This window comes from Mus caroli, unplaced genomic scaffold (assembly GCF_978045245.1).
Source record: "Mus caroli unplaced genomic scaffold, Mus_caroli_1 scaffold_10, whole genome shotgun sequence".
NCBI lineage: Eukaryota > Metazoa > Chordata > Mammalia > Rodentia > Muridae > Mus > Mus caroli.
Window position 1 is genome coordinate 115,297,575 of NW_028227265.1, and position 18,995 is coordinate 115,316,569.

Below are 18,995 nucleotides of genomic sequence, written 5' to 3' on the forward strand. Positions count from 1 at the left end.
GCTATTTCTCTAGGCTATATATTTTCTTCTAATATTTCCATCTACTCTAAAGTTTCACAATTAATGACAGTCACATCAGTGACCCCCCCCCCCATTTTTCTAATAAAAAAAGAGGAGGAATTGTGGGGAATTGCAGGCTGGTCTCCAGTCGATCTGAGGTCTGAACCCTGATGGTCATAATTCACCTACATAACACCTTAGACATTCCCCCATGCTCCTGGAACTATGGCCCCTGCCTAAGGTACCACCTCCGATAGCCCCCACAAGAGAAGCATGGTCAGTAGTCAAGTAAGCAATGGCCCAAGCTTCTGACCTTCAGGCTACACTCCTCCCCAGTTACCTAGCAACAGTGAGGACCATAAAATGGGGTGCTCAGCCTGTACCTCACTCTCTTATTCCATTATCCTCGCACCTCTCTTCTCTCACTTCTCTCTCCTCTTCCCTTTCTCTTTGTCTTCTTCTTTCCTCTCATCTCTCTTCTCTCTCTTCTCTCTCTCTCTCTCTCTCCCTCTCTCTCTCTCACTCTCTCCTTTCTACCTTCTCTCTTTACCCTGCATTTCTATAAAAAGCTCTAAAACCATAGAGTCACTGCTCTTCTCCTTCAAGTTCTGCTGAGCACCCTGGTCAGTGTTGGGAACGTCTTCCCTCTTCCCTCTCTCCCACAACCCTGGTGGCTTTAGCAAAGTAGCTCTGGGGGGGGGGGCTCCCCAGGCAGGGCTGCCCCTTGACCACCCCCTGAAGAGTGTGACAGAGGAATGCCCACCCAGGGATGAGTGGATAGGGTAGATAGCAGCCCTCTCATGCCTGACTGACCAGAGAATAGGAAAACTCTGGCGGGTGTGGGCATATTTTTCCTTCCATTCTTCCCCAGGGCTCCCCAGCCCCCCTTCTTTTATTTTGTTTCCAGCAATCCTGGACTGTTACTTCTAACCTTGAGCATGACACCTTTGTGCATTCAGTATGCCAACTGTTTCCCAGCTTCATCCAGACAGTACTCTGCCTCAGTGCTGTCCTCCAAGAGGGGATTATTGCCTTCAGTGTTTCTATTCTCTCTCATTCACCCTGTATACACACACACCAACATTTCTTCCTTAGTTTGTAGATTTTCTTTGAAAATGTTCTTTTTCATAAAACATATTTTGATCACAGTTTCCACTCTTGCATCCCCTCCCAAACCTGCCCCAAAATTTAACCCCATGCCTTCTCTCTGTCTCTGTCTCTGAATCTCTCTGTCTCCATCTCTCTCTGTCTCTCTCTTTCTATCTCTCTCTCTCTCTCAAACAAAACAAATAAAGAATAACAAAACAAACAAACAAAAGCAGTTAAGTGCATGAGATACTCATACACGTGCAGGAAAACACACAAAGCCCATAAAACCCACAAAACTGGAATTCATACTATACAAGGCAGGAATGTGTCAAGCATATACTCATATTAGGTGATCAGTCAACTGTTGGGTTCTTGTCACAGAGCACGAATATTTCTGACATTAGGAATAGCTAGTTCTATGAAATACAAAACAATTAATAGAGGATGCAGGCTAGTAGTTGAGAACATGGGGCTATGCAGCAGCCATTGAATAACCTCAGTTCAATGACTTTGAATAAGATGAAAACTTTCCAAGTTTCCATTGAAACTCAAATACGAAACTGCTTAACAAAAGCCTTTCCTTGCCAGGGTGATAAGAGAGCTCTGCATCCAGTTAGCCTTCACTCTGCACACACTTAGCTCATGTTCCCTCATCTTGCAGAAGTTCACCCGCTCTACTACAAAAGGCTATACTCAACAAAACTAGAAAACCTGGATGAAATGGACAACTTCCTAGACAGATACCAGGTACCAAAGTTAAATCAGGATCAGATTTATGACCTAAACAGTCCCATTTCCTCTAAAGAATTAGAAGCAGTCATCAATAGTCTCCCAACCAAATAAAGCCCAGGACCAGATGGATTTAGTGCAGAGTTCTATCAGACCTTCAAAGAAGACCTAATTCCAACTCTTCCCAAACTATTCCACAAAATAGAAACACAAGGTACCATACCCAATTCATTCTATGAAGTCACAATTATTCTGATACCTAAACCACACAAAGATGCAACAAAGAAAGAGAACTTCAGACCAATTTCCCTTATGAACATCGATGCAAAAATACTCAATAAAATCCTTACAAACCAAATCTAAGAACACATCAAGATGATCATTCCATCATGACCAACTAGACTTCATCCCAGGGATGCAGGGATGGTTAAATATACGGAAATCCATAAACTTAATCCACTACATAAACAAATTCAAAGACAAAAATCACATGATCATCTCCTTAGATGCTGAGAAAGCATTTGACAAAATCCAACACCCCTTCATGATAAAAGTTTTGGAAAGATCAGGAATTCAAGGCCCATACCTAAACATGACAAAAGCAATCTATGGCAAACCAGAAGCCAACATCAAACTAAATGGAGAGAATCTCGAAGCAATCCCACTAAAATCAGGGACTAGACAAGGCTGACCACTTTCTCCCTACCTATTCAATATAGTACTTGAAGTTCTAGCCAGTGCCATTCAACAACAAAAGGAGATCAAGGGGATACAAATTGGAAAGAAAAAAGTCAAAATATCACTATTTGCAGATGATATGATAGTATATATAAGTGACCCTAAAAATTCCACTAGAGAACTCATAAACCTGATAAACAGCTTCAGCTGGATATTAAATTAACTCAAATAATTCAATGGCCTTTCTCTACACAAAGGATAAACAGACTGAGAAAGAAATTAGAGAAACAACACCCTTCACAATAATCACAAAAAATATAAAATACCTTGGTGTGACTCTAACTAAGGAAGTGAAAGATCTGTATGATAAGAACTTCAAGTCTCTGAGGAAAGAAATCAAAGAAAATCTCAGAAGATGGAAAGATCTTCCATGCTCATGGATTGGCAGGATAAATATAGTAAAAATGGCTATCCTGCCAAAAGCAATCTACAGATTCAATGCAATCCCCATCAAAATTCCAACTCAATTCTTCACTGAGATAGAAAAGGGAATTTACAAATTTATCTGGAAAAATAAAAACAACCTAGGATAGCAAAAACTATTCTCAAGGATAAAAGAACCTCTGGTGGAATCACCATGCCTGACATTAAGCTGTATTACAGAGCAATTGTGATAAAAACTGCATGGTACTGTTACAATGACAGACAGGTAGATCAATGGAATAGAATTGAAGACCCAGAAATGAATCCACACAGCTATGGTCACTTGATCTTTGACAAGGGAGCTAAAACCATCCAGTGGAAAAAAGATGATTTTCCTGTTAGACCTCAGGGCCTCAGGATGCAGCTGTCTGAGAAAAACCTGAGGCATTTCTAGATCAGGAATATCTTTGGTAGTGATCCATAACATGGTCAAATAGCAGGTAAATGGCCACACCAGAGACGTATCTTACCATAGAGGTAAAATAGCTAGAGAAACGGAAGTAGACACGACAAATTCTAGAAAGACACACATGCATGAGGAAATATATATATGTTTTAGTCCTTTTTTCCTCATCTGTGTGTTCAAGCATGAGAACCAAATATGTATAGATTTCCTTCTGCCATAAACTTTTAATTCCAAGATATGTTAATGTAACGTAGAACTTACTATATACTAACTGTAAGTTAGAAGAGAACAAACTGTGGGTAGTTAATATTATATTTAAATATTTAAATTTAACCACAGAGTCTATTTCATTTTACCTATTGGAAGAGATTAGAGACATTGGAGAAATGTATGAGTGTATAAGCATATAGGCAGATGTGGGTTCAAGGAACACCTACAAGAATAGGCAATAAGAAAAATCCTCACATCCTAAAAGGAACAATAAGTCCCATGCATCTTGGTTCCTACCAGCAGAGTTGTTCCAACTGCATGCTTTGATGTAGCCAGCACAGCATACCCATCCAACTCAGCATGGGAGTTCTCTCAGATTCTCTCCTGTTGTGTGGTAGGCCTTATTGTAGTGCTTAAATTTCTCTGTGTCTCTAGGTCTAACACTGAAACATTTCTTCATGAAAAGGTATCAACCAGAAGAGAGTGATTTAATGACTTGTATTACAAGATGAAGCTCAACTCTATGATTTGTAAAGGAAGTAGATGAAGAGTAAACTTGTAAATTGCTTTCTAACTGCATGGGGATTAATAATACCATGCCTTCAATTTGCTTTCTTCTCAAGGTCCCCTATAACTTTAATTTTTTCAACTCTTACTTTTAATGATAGATATTAAATGCATTAAGCTTTCTTTTAGCCACCACCCACGGAAGGTAGTGGAGAAGAAAGGACATTGGGAAAATGGGGCTACTTAGAAATAGTTCTTTGGAACAACACCCATCTGTGTTGTCTGGAAATCTGTAATTCAGTTCACAGGTTAGCACTGGAATCTAGAACTGCCGAAGACCCTCTAGGCCACTTTGCATGGAAAGGGTCTCTAGTTGTGGGTATACAAAGCGTCAGATGAATTGACAGACAGATGCACACAGGAGAGGTTTTATAGAATCTGAATGTATTTTGACAAATCGAACATCAGACTTTTTATGCAGAAGACAATAAGGAAGTTGGGTGACACACCAGCAAGGTACAAAGAGGTTACTGGAATCTTACATAAAACAGAGGAATGTAAACACAGAAGGTCTAACAGGAACCACCTGGGATTGTTAACAACTGGGATCAAAAAGGGCTCCACCTAAGATTCGCTTAATCTTAGAAGCCAGGGTCAAGGGCTTCGTGTCCTTGCCATAGTTCTTATTTTAGTCTATTGTATAGTCCACCTTCCCCTTAGGCCATTGTAAATACGTGTGTATGGGTGTAACTCAGCTATAGTCTTAGAAGCCAGGTGTGAGGTCTTTACTCTCATAGGGCAAGGGCTTTCACACCCAAGTCATGGTTCTAACTAGGGAGTTCCATTCTAGCTAACCATCTCATGAATAATTCAATACTCTAAAACCACAGCTCAATCTACTTCCTAAACCATTGTAAATTCCTGTATATGGGAGCGACATGGCTTTTATTCTAAGTGGTAGTGTAATACCAGAGGCTATTCTAAATGTCAGTAAATAGCAACATTTTTACTGAATTTTAAGCCCATGGTCTTGCTCAAGGATGTTCTACAACTCTTGAAACACTGGCAGAAGGCTTTAGCTATGTCAGAATTCAATCTTAAAAGGCACTTATAATAAGATAATACTAGCCCTTCTGGTCCGACCAGCACTGGGGTACCTAGGGTGCAGAGTCGGCTGACACCTGCCAGCTACCCAGGACACCTGCCACGGGATCTTAAGACTTCTGGTGAGTGGAACACAGCCTCTGCTCCAATCCAATCCCATGGGACCTGAGACTGCATTAGTTAGGGAAGCAGAAAACTGGCCTGAGTAGGGGCACAAGCCCCTTCTGGTCCCACCAGCACTGGGGTAGCTAGGGCGCAGAGTTGGCTGACACCCCCCAGCTACCCAGGACACCCACCTCGGGATCTTAAGACTTCTGGTGAGTGGAACACAGCCTCTGCTCCAATCTCTAAACAGAAACAACTATAACAACTAACTCCACAGATTACCAGGTGGAGAAAGGTAAACGTAATAATCTTACTAACAGAAACCAAGACCAATCACCATCATCAGAACCCAGCACTCCCACTTTGCCCAGTCCAGGGCACCCCAACACACCGGAAAAGCTAGACCCAGATCTAAAAGCATATCTAATGATGATGGTAGAGGACATCAAGAAGGACTTTAATAACACACTTAAAGAAATACAGGAGAACACTGCTAAACAGGTAGAAGACATTAAAGAGGAAGCACAAAAATCCCTTAAAGAGTTGCAGGAAAACACAACCAAACAGGTGATGGAATTGAATAAAACCATCCAAGACCTAAAAAGCGAAGAAAACACAATAAAGAAAACCCAAATTGAGGTAACGCTGGAGATAGAAATCCTAGGAAAGAAATCTGGAACCATAAATGCGAGCATCAGCAACAGAATACAAGAGATGGAAGAGAGAATCTCAGGTACAGAAGACTCTGTAGAGAACATCGGCACAACAATCAAAGAAAATACAAAATCCAAAAAGATCCTAACTCAAAACATCCAGGAAATCCAGGACACAATGAGAAGACCAAACCTACGGATAATAGGAGTAGATGAGAATGAAGATTTTCAACTCAAAGGACTGGCAAATATCTTCAACAAAATTATAGAAGAAAACTTCCCAAACCTAAAGAAAGAGATGCCCATGAACATACAAGAAGCCTACAGAACTCCAAATAGACTGGACCAGAAAAGAAGTTCCTCCCGACACATAATAATCAGAACAACAAATGCACTAAATAAAGATAGAATACTAAAAGCAATAAGGGAAAAAGGTCAAGTAACATATAAAGGCAAGCCTATCAGAATTATACCAGATTTTTCACCAGAGACTATGAAAGCCAGAAGGGCCTGGACAGATGTTATACAGACACTAAAAGAACACAAATTCCAGCCCAGGCTACTATACCCAGCCAAACTCTCAATTACCATAGATAGAGAAACCAAAGTATTCCACGACAAAACCAAATTCACACATTATCTTTCCATGAATCCAGCCCTTCAAAGGATAATAACAGAAAAAAAAAATACAAGGACGGAAACCACGTCCTAGAAAAAGCAAGAAAGTAATCCCTCAACAAACCTAAAAGAAGACAGCCACAAGAACAGAACGCCAACTCTAACATCAAAAATAAAAGGAAGCAACAATTACTTCTCCCTAATATCTCTTAATATCAATGGACTCAACTCCCCAATAAAAAGACATAGGCTAACAGACTGGCTACACAAACAGGACCCAACATTTTGCTGCTTACAGGAAACTCATCTCACAGAAAAAGATAGACACTACGTCAGAATGAAAGGCTGGAAAACAATTTTCCAAGCAAATGGTAGGAAGAAACAAGCTTGAGTAGCCATCCTAATATCTAATAAAATCAACTTCCAACCCAAAGTCATTAAAAAGACAAGAAAGAGCACTTCATACTCATCAAAGGTAAAGTCCTCCAAGAGGAACTATCAATTCTGAATATCTATGCTCCAAATAAAAGGGCAGCCACATTCATTAAAGAAACTTTAGTAAAGCTCAAAGCATATATTGCACCTCACACAATAATAGTGGGAGACTTCAACACACCACTTTCACCAATGGACAGATCATGGAAACAGAAACTAAACAGGGATACAGTGAAACTAACAGAAGTGATGAAACAAATGGATATAACAGATATCTACAGAACATTTTATCCTAAAACAAAAGGATATACCTTCTTCTCAGCACCTCATGGTACCTTCTCCAAAATTGACCACATAATTGGTTACAAAACAAGCCACGACATATACAAAAATATTGAAATTGTCCCATGCATCCTATCAGACCACCATGGACTAAGGCTGATCTTCAATAACAAAATAAATAATAGAAAGCCAACACACACGTGGAAACTAAACAACACTCTTCTCAATGATACCTTGGTCAAGGAAGGAATAAAGAAAGAAATTAAGGACTTTTTGGAGATTAATGAAAATGAAGCCACAACATACCCAAACTTATGGGACACAATGAAAGCATTTCTAAGAGGAAAACTCATAGCTCTGAGTGCCTCCAAAAAGAAACTAGAGAGAGCACACATTAGCAGCTTGACAACACACCTAGAAGCTCTAGAACAAAAGGAAGCAAATTCACCCAAGAGGAGTAGAAGGCAGGAAATAATCAAACTCAGGGGTGAAATCAACCAAGTGGAAACAAGAACTATTCAAAGAATCAACCAATCCAGGAATGGTTCTTTGAGAAAATCAACAAGATAGATAAACCCTTAGTCAGACTCACTAGAGGGCATAGGGAAAGTATTCTAATTAACAAAATCAGAAATGAAAAGGGAGACATAACAACAGAACCTGAATAAATCCAAAACACCATCAGATCCTTCTACAAAAGCATATATTCAACAAAACTGGAGAACCTGGATGAAATGGACAAGTTTCTAGACAGATGCCAGGTATCAAAGTTAAATCAAGATCAGGTTAATGATCTAAACAGTCCCACATCCCCTAAAGAAATAGAAGCAGTCATTAATAGTCTCCCAAGCAAAAAAACCCAGGAACAGATGGGTTTAGTGCAGAGTTCTATCAGACCTTCAAAGAAGATCTAATCCCAGTTCTTCATAAACTATTCCACAAAATAGAAACAGAAGGTATTCTACCCAACTCATTCTATGAAGCCACACTTACTCTGATACCTAAACCACAAAAAGACCCAACAAAGACAGAGAACTTCAGACCAATTTCCCTTATGAATATCGATGCAAAAATCCTCAATAAAGTTCTTGCTAACCGAATCCAAGAACACATCAAAACAATCATCCATCCTGACCAAATAGGTTTCATCCCAGGGATGCAAGTATGGTTCAATATATGGAAATCCATCAATGTAATCCATTATATAAACAAACTCAAAGACAAAAACCACATGATCATCTCGTTAGATGCTGAGAAAACCTTTGACAAAACCCAACACCCCTTCACGATAAAAGTTTTGGAAAGATCAGGAATTCAAGGCCCATACCTAACCATTATAAAAGCAATCTACAGCAAACCAGTAGCCAACATCAAAGTAAATGGAGAGAAGCTGGAAGAAATCACACTAAAATCTGGGACTAGACAAGGCTGTCCACTCTCTCCATACTTATTCAACCTTGTACTTGAAGTCCTAGCCAGAGCAATTAGACAACAAAAGGAGATCAAGGGGATACAAATTGGAAAAGAAGAAGTCAAAATATCACTCTTTGCAGATGATATGATAGTATACATAAGTGACCCTAAAAATTTCACCTGAGAACTCCTAAGCCTGATAAACAGCTTCAATGAAGTAGCTGGATATAAAATTAACTCAAACAAGTCAATGGCCTTTCTGTACACAAAGGATAAACAGGCTGAGAAGGAAATTAGGGAAACAACACCCTTCTCAATAGTCACAAACATTATAAAATACCTTGGCATGACTCTAACTAAGGAAGTGAAAGATCTGTATGACAATAACTTCAAGTCTCTGCAGAAAGAAATTAAAGAAGATCTCAGAAGATGGAAAGATCTCCCATGCTCATGGATTGGCAGGATCAACATTGTAAAAATGGCTATCTTACCAAAAGCAATCTACAGGTTCAATGCAATTCCCATTAAAATTCCAACTCAATTCTTCAAGGAATTAGAAATGGCAATCTGCAAATTCATCTTGAACAACAAAAATCCTAGGATAGTAAAAACTCTTCTCAAGGATAAAAGAACCTCTGGTGGAATCACCATGCCTGACCTAAAGCTGTACTACAGAGCAATTGTGATAAAAACTGCATGGTACTGGTATAACGACAGACAAGTAGACCAATGGAACAGAATTTAAGACCCTGAGATGAACCCACACACCTATGGTCACTTGATCTTTGACAAGGGAGCAAAAACCATCCAGTGGAAAAAAGGCAGCATTTTCAACAAATGGTGCAGGCACAGTGGTGGTTATCATGTAGAAGAATGCGAATTAATCCATTCATTTCTCCTTGTACTAAGGTCAAATCTAAGTGGATTAAGGAACTCCACATAAAACCAGAGACACTGAAACTTATAGAGGATAAAGTAGGAAAAAGCCTCAAAGATATGGGTACAGGGGAAAAATTCCTGAATAGAACAGCAAAGGCTTGTGGTGTAAGATCGAGAACCGATAAATGGGATCTCATAAAGTTTCAAAGCTTCTGCAAGACAAAAGACACCGTCAATAAGACAAAAAGACCACCAACAGATTGGGAAAGGATCTTCACCTACCCTAAATCAGATAGGGGACTAATATCCAATATATATAAAGAACTCAAGAAGGTGGACTCCAGAAAATCAAATATCCCCATTAAACAATGTGGCCCCAGAACTGAACAAAGAATTCTCACCTGAGGAATACCGAATGGCATAGAAGTACCTGAAAAAATGTTCAACATCCTTAATCATCAGGGAAATGCAACTCAAAACAACCCTGAGATTCCATCTCACACTAGTCAGAATGGCTAAGATCAAAAATTTAGGTGACAGCAGATGTTGGCGAGGATGTGGAGAAAGAGGAACACTCCTCCATTTTTGGTGGGATTGCAAGCTTGTACAACCACCCTGGAAATCAGTTTGGCAGTTCCTCAGAAAATTGTACATAATACTACCAGAGGATTCAGCAATACCTCTCCTGGGCATATATCCAAAAGATGTTCCAACCGGTAAGAAGGACACATGCTCCACTATGTTCATAGCAGCCTTATTTATAATAGCCAGAAGCTGGAATGAACCCAGATGCCCCTCCACAGAGGAATGGATACATAAAATGTGGTACATTTACACAATGGAGTACTACTCAGCTATTAAAAGGAATGAATTTATGAAATTCCTAGGCAAATGGATGGAACTGGAGGGCATCATCCTGAGTGAGGTAACACAATCACAAAGGAACTCACACAATATGTACTCACTGATAAGTGGATATTAGCCCAAAAACTTAGGTTACCCAAGATATAAGATACAATTTGTTAAACCATGAAACTCAAGAAGTAGGAAGACCAAATTGTGGACACTCTGCCCCTTCTTAGAATTGGGAACAAAACACCCATGGAAAGAGTTACAGAGATAAAGTTTGAAGCTGTGACGAAAGGATGGACCATCTAAAGGCTGCCACATCCAGAGATCCATCCCAAAATCAGCTTCCAAACGCTGACACCATTGCATACACTAGCAAAATTTTGCTGAAAGGACCCAGATATAGCTGTCTCTTGTGAGACTAGGCCGGGTCCTAGCAAACACAGAAGTGGATGCTTACAGTCAGCTATTGGATGGAGCACAGGGCCCCCAATGGAGGAGCTAGACAAAGTACCCAAGGAGCTAAAGGGAATTGCAACCCTATAGGTGGAACAACATTATGAACTAACCAGTACCCCAGAGCTCTTGACTCTAGCTGCATATGTATCAAAAGATGGCCTAGTAGGCCATCACAGGAAAGAGAGGCCCATTGGACTTGCAAACTTTATATGCCCCAGTACAGGGGAATGCCAGGGCCAAAATGTGGGAGTGGGTGGGTAGGGGAGTTGGGGCGAGTGCACTGGGGACTTTTTGGATAGCATTGGAAATGTAAATGAGGAAAATACCTAATTAAAAAATTAATTCAAAATAATGTAAGACATCAAAAAATAAGATAATACTAAAAGATAGCACATAGATCCATACACTAGACTAACTCGGGAATGGAAAATTAATGTATGGGTTAGAGAGAACGCCAGACTCCAGGTGCGAGTTTCTGTGAAACTCTTTTGCCTTGTGAGTAGCTTTCAAGCCTCAGTCTGTCAAGCTGACTCGACAGGAGAGCTTGGCATAGAACCACTTGCAAACACTTCAGGGATATACCAGCAGTCCAGTTCAATAAAGTCAGGACAGCAAACATGTATCAGCAGTGGCTGCACTACCTAACAGAGGCAGCAATGATTTAGCCTTGGCTCAAGTCAGTAGGAGGGAACAGCAGGAATGCTTAGAGAAGTTCTCAGCTGTGGCTCTCTCTCAGTCAATTGGAGATAAGTGAAGACTGGTGACTAACAAGAATTGAATGGCTATCTCTATAAGCAAGCCTACCACAGACTTCATCACTGTTCACCCAGACCTGTTTTGTTTTGTTTGTTTGCTTGCTTGCTTTTGTTTTTGTAGAATAATATTTAAATTTTATTTATATATTTTTATTAGATATTTTCTTTTTATACATTTCAAATGCTATTCCAAAAGTACCCTATACACTCCCCCTGCCCTGCTCCCATACCTACCCACTCCTGCTTCTTGGCTCTGGCATCCCCCTGTACTGGGGCATATAAAGTTTGCAATATCAAGGGGCCTCTCTTCCCAGTGATAGCTGATGAGGCCATCTTCTGTTACATTTTCAGCTAGAGACAGGAACTCTGGAAGTACTGGTTAGTTCATATTGTTGTTCCACCTATAGGGTTGCAGACACTTTCAGCTCCTTGGGTGCTCTAGCTTCTCCATTGGGGGCCCTGTGTTCCATCTTATAGATGACTGTGAGCATCCACTTCTGTATTTGCCAGGCGCTGGCATAGCCTCATAAGAAACAGCTATAACAGGATCCCTTCATCAAAATCTTGCTGGCATATGCAATAGTGTCTGGGTTTGGTGGCTCATTATTGGATGAATCCCCGGGTGGGGTAGGCTCTGGATGGTCCATCCTTTCATCTTAGCTCCAAACTTTGCCTTTGTAACTACCTTCATGGGTATTTTGTTCCCTATTCTAAGGAGGAACGAAGTATTCATCCATTGGTCTTCCCTCGTCTTGATTTTTGTTGTGTTTTGCAAATTGTATCTTGGGTGTTCTATGTTTCTGAAATAATATCCACTTTTCAGTAAGTGCATATCTAATGACTTCTTTTGTGATTGGGTTACCTCACTAAGGATGATATCCTCCAGATACATCCATTTGTCCAAGAATTTCATAAATTCATTGATTTTAATAGCTGAGTAGTACTCTATTGTGTAAATGTACCATAGTTTCTGTATCCATTTCTCCGTTGAGGGACATCTGGGTTCTTTCCAGCTTTCATCCAGGTGTTTTTAATACCATCCAAACATCATGTGTCCTCCAAGGGTCTTACCTCAGCATGAGCAACTGTCTTAGCTGAGGTCACTCTGCCAATCTCAGCTGACCTCACTCTGCCAATCAACCCAATTCTGCAGTCGCATCAAAAGAGCCACAGTACAACACCAAAAGTATTTTGGTGTATTTCTCTGTATGGAGTCCCAACAAATGGAATGTAACTACACAATATATGGTGGACTTATATATGTGTGTTAGCAAAGAATCCTTTATTATGTGTCCTTTCACATGCTTGCTTTAGGAGAACATCCTTTCTCTTGTGTCTGCATCAGTAACACATTCCTTCATGATTCTGCCTCAGCCTTTCACCTGTGTCCACCTCACATGTTTGCCCCAGCAAAACACCTTCCAACAGTACTGAATTTCCAAAGAACCCTTATGTTTCCACTTCAGTCCCCTCTAGAAAATCCATACTATATGTACTGCATTAATATTTGGTTTATATTGTTGTGAAGGCTTTGGGTTTAAGAATCAGAATCTTTTTTTTTGTTGAAGTCTTATTTATTTATTTATTTATTTATTAGATATTTTCTGTTTATACATTTCAAATGCTATCCCGAAAGTTCCCTATACCCTCCATCCATCCTGTCTTAATTCAAAGCCCTTTTAAAAGAAATCCTAGCTCCCAATGTTATGGCCTCAGAAAACACTGAAAGACCATAGACTCAATTTAAACTGTGATGAACTGAATTTCTATTTCATGCTGCAGCTGTCCTCAGGTACCAGGTTTAGATTTGAAAGTAAGACCCATCTAAAAGGGGTCTAAGACCTCAATGCTCTCTCTTGGAGTTTCCTCAGGTTTGAGAGAATATCTGGGGTCTCTTGCATTCCTAGAATTCCTTGTCCTGTCTTAGTCTCTGGTTGCTCTCAGAACTGGCCTCAGACCTAACATACTTTCTTTAGCCATCATATGTGTGGAACTAAAATGGGGGCCCTGGGGAAAATTGGGAGGAGAGACCCACACCCTGCCAGAATTTGACCTATTCCCTGGTCTGTCAGGCTTGGGAGCGTGCCATACACTATCCACCCAGCCCTGGGTTGGCATTCAAGCCATTGACCCACTCTTCAGGGGGTGGCCAAAGGGCAGCCCTACCTGTGGAGCCCTGGAGCTACATTACTAAAGCCACCAGGGTTATAGGAGAGAGGGATGAGCAAAGAGAGGTTCCCAACACCTGCGAGAGTGGATCTTGACTGGAGCACAGGAAGGCCTTCTAAGGGGAGATTAGAAATGGCTCATTAGGAGAAAGCCTGTCCCATCCTCCAAGCGCAGTGGGCCTTGATGAGCAGAGACATTTTATGGTTTTAGAGCCTTATTATAAAAATTCATGGGGAGAGAGAGAGAGAGAGAGAGAGAGAGAGAGAGAGAGAGAGAGAGAGAAGGCCAGAGAGAAAGAGAGAGTAAGAGGGAGAGAGGAGAAGAAAGGTGAGAAAACAGAGAGGAGAGAGGGGATGAGATTGAGTGGTAAGAGGGAGACAAGTAAGAGAGCAAGCAGGAGTTGAACAACCCTTTTTATTATCTTTACTGTTGCTAGGCAACTGGGGAGGTGTTTAGCCTGAAGGTCAGAAGCTTGGGCCATTGTCTCTGTGACTTCTAGCCATGCTTCTCTTGTGGGGGCTGTGGAGGGCGGTAACTTAGGCAGGAGCCAGAGTTCCAGGAGCATGAGGGAATGCCTACTGTGTCATGAAGATGAATTATCACCACCGGGGTTCAGACTTCAGCTCAACTGGAGATCAGCCTGTCTGTGCAGAGCCCATTGCTCCACAGTCATATTCCCTGTATGCTCTAGAACCTTTGCAGGAGATCATTGACTTGTGTGGAGGCACAGGTTGACACTGAGCCTATAGGGCTGCCCTTCCCCAGTGGCTCTTCTCTATATAATTTAGACATGTCGTTCTCTCTTGTCTCCTCTTCTCTCTGCATGCAGGCTTTCTCTCTTTCTCTCTCCATACTACCTCTTTATTTGTTCCACTTGGTGACTTCCCTGGACTCTGTCCTTGGGACCAGTAAACTCAACCTGGCCCTATAGCATTTTACCAATAATAATAATAATAATAATAGTACTTGTTTACATGATTGATCACAATTTATTTATATGTTTATGACAGGTTAGTGGCTTTTAGAAGATCAATATTTTATAGTTTTATCTCTGTTGAATTTTAGCCTTAAGAATCACAATTTTTAGTAGTTTTGTTTTACTAATCTAACTGACAATTAAAAATTATTGATTAAATATTCAAATTCTACACTCAGAATGTATTTCCACTGAAGTGTCAAATGGCTCAAGGGTTTTTCATTCTCCAAGTATCAATTCTTGTCTTCTTTACTATGTGTGTGTGTGTATTTCAAATTAGCACTTATAAATATAAACCGTTTTTAAGAAGGTACCCTAGCATGAAATATGTGGTAGGCATTGTTGGGGTTGGGAGTGTGGTTAGGATACTTACTTCTTCTTGAGGAGAAATTCAAAATTCTTTTATGGAAAGGCACCAAGTAAGTGCTTACTATTGTCAGCACACTGTAGAGAACAGCAGACAGGTTAACATCCAGATGCGATAGTCTCCAATACAACCCTGAGTTAAGAACAGAAGAAGGGGAAGGAAAGAACAGGTGTGTGTGGTCCTGTGTGATCATGTGTCAATGTGAGTGTGTCTTGGAGGAGAAAAGGGCCTGCATGACAAGGCTAGGCTGATTCCATGATAGATTTCAAACTGGCAGTTATGGAGACTAGACATAAGAACTGGGCAAGTCCAGATGAGTCAATTACTAATAGGAAAACCAAAACCAAAACCAAAACCAAAAAACCTAGGCTCCAGGATTTAGGCCCAATACTGGTTCAAGATTCCAATGTGCTTTAAATGGAGCCACAACCCACAGAACCAAAGAAGTTAAACATGAAAGAAACCCCAAACCAGGATGTTTGAGTCACACTTAGAAGGGGAAGCAAAATAGTCATAGGAGGTAGAGGGAAGGAGAGAAAAGGGTAGTAGAGCAGAGAAGGAGGGGAATGTAGATGGGCAGGAACAGGTGTGAAATAGACAGGAGAGAGGCCCAGAGGGCCAGGAGAATGAATGGAAATCTGTAGCTGTGGGGATAGCTCAGTTGGGGAAGTGGGCTGTTATCTAGGAAGTCCCAGAGAACAGGGAAGAATAAGGCTCCCAGGAGTCAATTGGTGTGACCTTAGCAAAGATGCCTAACATTTGGGATATGGAACCTAAAGAACCCAACTCCTGTGGCCAAGCAGGACGCCCAGTGGAGGGATAAGGACACCACCCACAAACTTTAGATCCAAAATTGCCCTCCCTACAGGAAATAGAGGGACAAAGTGGGAGCAGAGACTGAAGGAATGGCCAACCAATAACAGGCTCAACTTGGAACACATCAAGCACAGTCTCTAACACTGTTAATGATGTTCTTTTATGTTTGCAGACAGGAGCCTGGCATAACTTTCTTCTGAGAGGTTCTACCCAGTAGCTGACTAATACAGATGCAGATATTCAGAGACAAACAGAATGGAGGTCAGGGACCCATAAGGACAAGTTGAGGGAAGGAATGAAAGCCCTGAAAGGGATGGGAACCCCACAGGAAGACCAAGAGTGTCAACTAACTTAGCCCTTGGGAGCTCTCAGAGACTGAGCCATCAACCAAAGAACAAACACGGGCACATATGTGGCAGACATGCAGCTCAGTCTCCATGGCTGCCTTTTCTGGCCTCAGTGGAAGAGGATGTACATAATTCTGCATAGAGTTGATGCACCAGGATGGGGGATTACCCTTGAGAATGGCCCACTCCCTCGGAGGAGAAGGTGAAGAGGATGGACTCTGTGAGATCAAACCAGAAGAGCGTAGGGGTGCAATGTTTGGATATAAATTCATTAATGTTTAAAACTTTGAAGAAAGTCAGGCCTCACCTCAGTTGTGCTTGAATGAGACTTGTTTTGAGCCAGAAAACATGAGATAACTGTGGCAAAAGGAGTCATGACAGAAACTTCTTCTGTACAAAGTATAGAAGCTCTTTCTTAAAGTCCATATCTCACATTCCTGCAGAAGCAAAACATTTTCAAATTCTGTAGTCATTGCTAGAGGTGTTTATTTAAATTGCAGGAATATATATTAATGGAAGAGTGTGGTATATTTTGTGGATTGATGGATGCTCCTGGTGAATTCTAAGAGCAATAGATTACCAGAGAGAGCAATTCACATGACTGTTGACAAATATTTAAGCAGGTTGGGATCAAGGAGTATTATCATACACTTTTTCATTGCTCATAATTTCGCCATAGTCAGTCATCAAATAGATTCAACATGTGGTGTAAGTAGAATTCCCCAGATCAGAGGAGCATCAAAGGATTCAAGGAGAATCAGGGAGCTTTGTGTGGCCTGCCCATATTTCCAGGTCTTTCCATTCCCCTTATACATATGCAAACACTAAAATCTAACCTTAAATCAAAGGGCTTATTTTTCACTGAACCACATTTTAGTGACCAGAAACAAACCAGATAAGCATATTTTCTGCTTCCTGAGTTAGTAGCCTCCTGCATTCCATGAGAAGGGCCTGAAAGATGGCATCCAGCCCTGATGGCCTTAACTTTCTGATCCATCTTTGTCTCTTCACTCAATCTTTATACCCATTGCCAAGCAGTTAAATAGCAAATCACCTAGGAGCATGCACTGAAATGCAGTATGTTCAGACTCAGGTCTGTTTGTAAGTTTTTCTCAGCTGCACAGATTTACTTCCATATTAAAAAGTCTTTCTGTGGGCTGGAGAGATGGCTCAGCCTTTAAGAGCACTGACTGTTCTTCCAGAGGTCCCAAGTTCAAATTCCAGCAACCACATGGTGGCTCACAACCACCCATAATGAGGTCAGATGCCCTCCTCTGGTGTGTCTGAAGATAGCTATGGTGTACTTACATATAATAAATAAATAAATCTAAAAAAAAAAAGTCTTTCTGTATGAAACTCTGATCAAGAGTCTTGAGTGTTCCAGGAAAGGAGGGCAAGCTCTGTAAAGAAGTGGACAGATGTCCTGGAACTGGCCATCAGGTGACATGTCTGTCCTAAAAGTTGATTTTTTCCAGAGAGTCTTCAGAGTACTCAGTGCAGTAGGATTGGCCATCAAGCTCCAGTCTAGTGAGCTCTAAATATTACCACATTGGTTTCAAAGCCAGCATTCAAAAAAAAAAAAAAAAAAAGCAACAGAGAACCTGGAAAAGAGGATGGAGATATTTTGACAATCAGTGATAATTTGAGTTCATGAAAGCCACCATAGCCCCTTTATAGCTCTTTTGAATTTTATAGGTTTGGGAATCTCTCTCTCTCTCTCTCTCTCTCTCTCTCTCTCTCTCTCTCTCTCTCTCTCTCTCTCTCAACTAGAGTTAAATTAGTACCTTAAAGTGGCTTAAAGGGGCAAGGGATAAACAGGGAAGCATCCTCATATATGCCTGTCAAATTTGGTGGTTGGATGTTAAGAACTGTATGCATAGGGTCTCCAGGTCCCTCTGCAGGCCACTATGTTTTGTTTAGATTTCAGGCACCTATACACGTGGCATGAGGTGGTGTAGTGACCGAGAATACTGTTCTCTGGGACCTGATCCCTCCTGCTGAACCTAGATATCTTAAGTTATAGCTAAAGACCTCAGCACATGGTGTGTGTGTGTGTGTGTGTGTGTGTGTGTGTGTGTGTGTGTGTGTGACTGTGTAGTCAGGCCTACATATATCAAATCCAGTTTCCCCACATGTGCACAGATACTTCCGGTGATGAATACATCTGAGTGGGACTTTCCTGCTTGGTTTCTCGTCTTAGTTCGAGTTTCACTGCTGTGAACAGACCATGACCAAGGCACCACTTATAAGGACAACATTTAATTGGGGCTGACTTACAGGTCCATTGTCATCAAGGCAGGAACATGGTAACATTATGCAGGTGGAGGAGGAGCTGAGAGTTCTACAGCTTCATCTAAAAGCTGCTAGCAGAATACTGACTTGTAGGCAGGTAGGATGAGGGTCTTAAAGCCCATACCCACAGAGACACACCTACTCCAACAAGGCCACTCCTACTCCAACAGTGGCCTAAGTTCTAAAAGTGCCACTCCCTGGACTGAGCATGTACAAACCATCACACTTCCTATTTGATTCCTTTGCTGCTTGATGCTACTTAGAGTTGTGTAGTAGAGCTGACACACATAGAGCTTCCTGGGCAGATATATGATCTTGGCCTGCCCTGCTTGTCAAATCCTCACATTTAGGATTGAGGAGGTTGGTTTCTTTGA

The 18,995-nt window shown here is 41.1% G+C and overlaps 2 protein-coding genes across 5 annotated transcripts in view; both read left to right on the forward strand.

Annotated features, from left to right (window-relative positions):
- LOC147002524 (cadherin-11-like) overlaps positions 1–18,995 on the forward strand; it is a 271,038-nt gene that overhangs the window by 114,886 nt on the left and 137,157 nt on the right. The gene's annotated exons all lie outside the window — the stretch shown is intronic.
- The window catches only part of LOC147002525 (uncharacterized), a 239,771-nt gene that overhangs the window by 83,544 nt on the left and 137,232 nt on the right, over positions 1–18,995 (forward strand). The gene's annotated exons all lie outside the window — the stretch shown is intronic.